We start from the raw sequence: 6624 nt of genomic DNA on the forward strand, positions 1-6624 counted from the left end.
AGATTAAATCACTTAAGAGGCAAAGAAACGTAAAATCTGTCATCAAAGGCAGTTCAACATCCCAAGAAAACGTGTACCATGCATAAAATTCTTTTCTTAGGTCCACTTTCCACAAAAATGTTTTTTTTTTTTTCCTGTATTTATCACTTTATTTTCCCATTCAGAAATAGACACCTATTTCTGAAATCAAATCTACTTTCTTCACCCTTAACAACATTCAATTCCATTCCTCATACCTTCTCTACTAAAAACATACTTTCCTTAAGCCATGAACTATCCTTTATATTAGCATTCTGTAGATTGGCAAACATAAATACCAGTGATAATTTATAAAAATATTTACTTTCTTATAGAGAATACCTTAGAATGGCACCAAGCATATACATTCAGTTCAGTTCAGTTCATTCGCTCAGTCGTGTCCGACTCTTTGCGACCCCATGAATCGCAGCACGCCAGGCCTCCCTGTCCATCACCAACTCCCAGAGTTCACTCAGACTCACATCCATCGAGTCAGCGATGCCATCCAGGCATCTCATCCTCTGTCGTCCCCTTCTCCTCCTGCCCCCAATCCCTCCCAGCATCAGTCTTTTCCAATGAGTTAACTCCACATGAGGTGGCCAAAGTACTTGTGTTTCAGCTTTCGAATCATTCCTTCCAAAGAAATCCCAGGGCTAATCTCCTTCAGAATGGAGTGTTTTGTTTCTCTATAAAAGGAAGCCAGTGTTTAGTTAGTAATGTTAAAGCTTCTTATTTTATTTGGAAATGGCCTAGTTATTTAATAAACTTCCATCATTTAACTTAATTTAGCACTACCCTAGAAATTCAAGTGACCAAAAATCTAGAGAAACTATTTTAGGTAGGCATTTCTCAAGTATGGTTATTCTTAATAGACTTTATCTAAAAGCTCTTATCTCATTTAGATTTTCTTTCCTTAAAAGTTTCTTCACATCAAGTTACTTTGTAAAATGGACTTACCATCTGGCCCGTTTGTGGAAAATACTGTCACCAGAAACTAAATGGCCCTATACATTTTTTGAGCCTCCCTTTTTGTCTGGAGAGTTTTCAATTCCATTTTCTTTTGTTTGGCCTTAGATAAAATCTCTCTATGTCCTTTAACACATTGTATTGTCAAAAACTTTACAATTTGAGCAGATTCCTGAATTTTCTAGGGATTAATCTCTCATCCCAAGCTTCAGGGTCCAAGTCTATCCTTCCTTACCTATTGCTTTCTTTTTGTTAACCTAGCCATGTGACTTTCGATATTTAGCTTGTGCAATCTTTACTGTGGCTTTTTCAGCTACCGACTGGAAAGCAGAGACTTGGTCAGTTAAAATCTAATTTTGACATTGTAATGTAGAATGTCATCCTTGCAGATTGCATAATTCTGTCTCCAATTTTAACTTTTCAATCAATTTTAATTTGGCTTCATGTACCCTTCATGCAGAGAGGAGAATCCAATCTCTCCAACACAGCATGGTGGTACATTCTGATTCTTCCTCAGTTGGCACAAGTGGTAAACATTCAATAACTTCTAAAGGTTTGGCCCACTTTAATTTGGGGTCCCAATTCTGACATAGTCCAGTGGATATGCCCCATTCAGTAACTCATGAGCAGTAAGGCAAACTTTCCCATCAAGGAAAAAAAAGTTGAATAGTCTTAACCTCTTTCTTTTTCCTTTCATTTCATAAATCTTGCTTATAGTGCCAATTTATGTTTTGCTGAAAGTTTTACTTTTGTTTTAGGTTCCAAGGATTTGTTAACAAAAGAAACCATTCATGACACATGATAAACAATTTCAATATTTAATAGAGGATTATTTGACTTAATTTCAGTATATAATCATTAAAAGAAAAGATAAATAGAAACAAAAGAAAAGAGTAAGAGCATATATACCACCAAATTGGACAGACCAACATTCAGATTTAAACAGTGTAGAGAAGTCCATTGTTGACAGCAATCTGGAGTCCCAGTAGGGAACAGATCCTGGGCAGTGTGACCTCTCCAGGTGCAAGACTCCAAATTTCAGTTTTGGGGGTTCCTTCATATAATCCCATGCCGAAAAATGATATCATCATCAGTTTGTGTGCAAGCATGCAGTTCTGACTTTACTTTAAACTTTTGCTTTCTACAATGCTGTTTGTTTTATCTTGTGAATCAAAGGATTTCATTATGCCCCAGGCAGTTGGCCAGACCTCCAGGAGTCATTCTAAGATGGACTCCCTTTCTTATCTAAAACTCCTCTTGACTTGCTGAGCTTCTGAACTGGCAGGGAATCCAGTCAGTGTTCAGGCAGGTCTGAAGCAAGGTCAGGACCTGCTCTCCTGCTTCTGAAGCCTGAATAAGATTTCTCCATTTTAGTTTCTCCAACAATTTTATAGTTAAATGGTATTTCACATTATATACTCTGCATATGGCTTCCCAGGTGGTGCTAGTGATAAAGAACCCACCTGCCAATGCAGGAGACGTAAGAGCTGTAGGTTCGATCCTTGGGTTGGGAAGATGCCCTGGAGAGGCGTATGGCAACCCACTCCAGTATCCTTGCCTGGAGAATCCCATAGAATTTCCTTTACTCTGGTCACAACTCAAGGTTTTCATTCTGCTCACCTTTAAACTTCCAAATAAGCAATGATTCAATCATTCTTTTCTCTAGTTGTCAACTGAAAAACAAAATGCATAATGTGAGAATTGCAAGTTAAGTTTTATTGGGGCAAAATAAGGACTGCCACCTGGGAGACAGCACTTCAGATAGCTCTAAGAAACTGCTCCAAAAGGTAGAGGGAAAGGATAGTATATACGTGATTTTGGTAAAGAGGGGAGTGCAATTAAGCACATGCAATCAAGCACACATTTTTTGTAGAAAGTTTCTACTGGTCTCTGAAGCTTTTCTTAGTCCTGAGAATCATCATCCAGAAGAATTTTAGTGCTTTTCTAGATATGAGGAGACACAAGAATTGGGCTCATGAAATCAGTTCCTGAGAATATCTAACTATCTGAAGACTTGTCCTGCCAGTTTTCCCAGAGGACAGAATGCATCATTTCTGCTCTCTACCCTGAACTATTTCAGGGGGTGTTGGAGGTCAACAACAGCACCAGCAGTAGCACATGATTTAGTCCTTATAGAGGTGGGAGGCAAGTGCCTGTGTGTGTCATTGTCGCTCAGTTCTGTCTGACTGTGACCCCATGGACTGCATCCCACCAGAGAATTCCATGCAGAGTCCAGGAATTCCAGGAGATTCCATGGAATTCTCTCCAGGCAAGAGTACTGGAGTGGGTAGCCATTCCCTTCTTCATGGAATTTCCCAACCCAGGGATCAAACCCGAGTCTATTGCATTGAAGGCAGATTACTGTCTGAGCCACCAGGGAAGCACAAGTGCCCATGACTAGTGCCAATTTGTAGTTGACATAGTGTTCATTTAACCCAACTAAGAGACAAACAAGATTCTGAAGGCTAAAACTGTAGAACAAATAGGGCAGATATAATTAAAACTCTAGATATGAGCAACCACAAATTTTGTTATGCATAAACTATATATCATAACATACATATGAGCACAGTATAAAATGGGTTGTTCTCCAAAAAGAAGAAACATATCTCTAGCTACTGATTTAAGACATCTCTGGGTCTGATTTTCTCTAGCATTATTTTATCTGAACCGTGGCCTCTAAGATGTCATCTCCATTGTGAGTTTCTCAGTTACAGGAAGTGTTTTCTGTCTCTTTTTTCCCTCTGGTATTTGTGGCTTCCTGTTCTTTGGCACTGTCATAGATGATGTCAATGAAGAATACGAATTCAACCTCTGACTTTATCCTCCTTGGGGCTTCTGGTCAACAGTAAATTCACAGGGATTGCCTTTGCAGTTATTTTGGCTATTTTTGTGATGGCTGTAACTGCAAATCTGGTCGTGATATTCTTGATTCACATAGACTCCCATCTCCATACCCCCATGTACTTTCTGCTTAGCCAACTGTCTATCATGGACACCCTTTTCATTTGTACTACTGTCCCAAAGCTTCTAGTCAGCATGGTTTCTAATGAGAAAACCATTTCCTTTGTGGCCTGCTCTTCCTCTACTTGACCATGATGGGAACAGAGTTCTTCCTGTTGGGCCTCATGGCTTATGACCACTATGTGGCTGTCTGCAACCCTCTTAGGTACCCCGTGTTCATGAACCACAGAGCGTGTCTTCTTCTGGCTGCTGGTGCCTGGTTTGGTGGATCCCTGGATGGCTTTCTGCTCACCCCTATCACCATGAATGTCCCCTACTGTAGATCCCACAGGATTGATCACTTCTTCTGTGAGATCACTACAGTTCTCAGATTGGCCTGTGCTGACATATCCTTGTATGAAACCTTGATATCTGCTGTATGCTCATGTTGCTCATTCCCATATCTATTATCTCAACCTCCTACTCCCTCATTTGGTTAACCGTCCACCACATGCGCTCTGCTGCAGGACCAGAAAAAGGCCTTTACCACTTATTCTTCCCACTTGACTGTAGTCAGCTTTTTCTATGGGGCTGCCTTCTACACTTATGTGCTGCCCAAGTCATTTCACACCCCTGAGCAAGACAAGGTAGTATCAGCTTTCTATACCATTGTCACACCCATGCTCAATCCTCTTTTCGACCCTATGGACTGTAGCTGCCAGGCTCCTCTGTCCATGGGATTCTCTAGGCAGGTATACTGGAGTGGGTTGCCATGTCCTTCTCTAGGGGATCTTTGCAATGCAGGAATCGAACCCCTGTCTCTTGTGGCTCCTGCATTGCAGGTGGATTCTTACTGCTGAGCCAGCAGGAAAGCCCCATATGCACACTACTATATACAAAATAGATAATTAATGAGGACCTACTGTATATCACAGGGAACTCTACTCAATATTCCATAATAACCTATAAGGGAAAAGAATCTGAAAAAGAATGGATATGTGTCTAACTGTTTGTGTATACCTGAAACTAACACAGCATTGTAAATAAAATATACCTTAATATAAAATAAAATTAAATTTAAAAATATAATGTATTAGCTTGAGATTGAAAGTGATAAATTGTAATAATTTAAAATTAATTTAAAAAACCAATTGCATACTTGCAAGATGTCAGATACTGTTCTTAAACATGGGGTAAACATGAAGGGAAAACTTTTTCCATGTTTCAAAACACATTTAACTACATTATTTGACTTTGATCTTCATAAAGTTCTGCCAAGTATTTTGAGAAGGAATTAGCCTCATGGGATATATAGAAATTTATAACCATATTTTCTGACTTCTGGTCTTGTGATTTTGTGCTAAAACTTGCTATTCTTTGATAGACAATTTCCCAAAGCAGGGAGGCATATGGCACAATACAAACCTGGACGCTTGTTAATCATGATAATGACCTGGGGAAAACATATCCCTCTGGGAGTAACATGCAGATAAAATCTATGTTCGGCTTCTGTTGTGTGCCAGCTAGGCTGGTCTACCAAGGACCTGATGTTCCATGCTGAGAGGCAGTCAGACCCTATCTGAGGTCTTTCTACAGGTGAGGGATATGGGCATAAAATTAACTGAACCATTTCTTCCACATACTTATTTCATTTACACAATAAATAAAATATATATTTATATAATATGAAAATTATAATAATGGATGATATAAAGTCTACTTGTTAAATAGCCCATTAAATCCTTTATTGAATACCAAGAAACATTCAGACATAAAAGGATGATTGTCAATACTGAAAATATTTAGAGAAGAATTGGTGTTCAGAAAAGAATTCAGAATTTTGTTGCCAAAAAAAAAAAAATGACAGTACATCCCTGACAACTTAGACTACTATTCACTTTGAATGAAGTGGAGTCCTGCTAACAGTTCTATTAACCAAGTGAAAATAAACTTTTAAAACTTCAGATAATCAGAAAAGAAGATTTACATGAGACAGGATAATTGTAATAATGGAAAATTTCATGGTATTGAAAGCTTAACTCAAAGAACAGGCTGACATACATAATTATCCCAAACCAGAAATATTTCTACTTTTTTCTATTTTTTCTTCTTCTTTTTTTTTTTCTATTTCTATTTATTTTTTCAAGTTGGGATTATGCTGAGAATAGATCTGATTAACAGAGGATGAGACACTTGGATGGCATCACTGACTCAATGGACATGAGTTTGAGCAAGCTCTGGGAGTTGGTGATTTATTCAGTATTATTAGATCTTAGTCATCACATGACAAAGGACAAGGATCTTGACTTTTGCTCCCTGATACATCCCAAGTACCAAGAAATTTTCCTGATGTAAAATACAATTAATTTGAATGAAAAAATGTCATTTCATTTTAGAATTCACACTTGAAAATACATACTTTAATGTTTATGCAGTTCTTTTTTCTTTTTCCTGGAAAATCAGTTTTGAAGAGTTACAGTGAAAGTGATTAGGTACCTTTTGCATGTTTGCACAGAATTGCCTGTCCAGGATGAGAGTGGAAGCCAAAGAAATATACTTAAATTCTTTCCTAATTCACCAATTCAGATATCATTTCTATTGAAGCATTTTAGAACTGTGGCTCCCACAAAGAAACATCATTGTTTTTTGCTAGATTTGTCATAGGTATCTGTCCTCCTTTGGAGCCAATAAGAGGTA

The 6624-nt window shown here is 38.2% G+C and overlaps 1 pseudogene; it reads left to right on the forward strand.

The window, feature by feature from the left end:
- The first annotated feature begins 3770 nt into the window (after nt 1-3770).
- Nucleotides 3771-5488, forward strand: LOC147369232 (olfactory receptor 2T11-like; annotated as a pseudogene).
- Nucleotides 5489-6624: the final 1136 nt, after the last annotated feature.

The sequence above is a fragment of the Bos grunniens genome, chromosome 7, assembly GCF_055505025.1.
Source record: "Bos grunniens cultivar Pamir isolate PY7600 chromosome 7, Bosgru_T2T1.0, whole genome shotgun sequence".
In the NCBI taxonomy this organism is placed as follows: domain Eukaryota; kingdom Metazoa; phylum Chordata; class Mammalia; order Artiodactyla; family Bovidae; genus Bos; species Bos grunniens.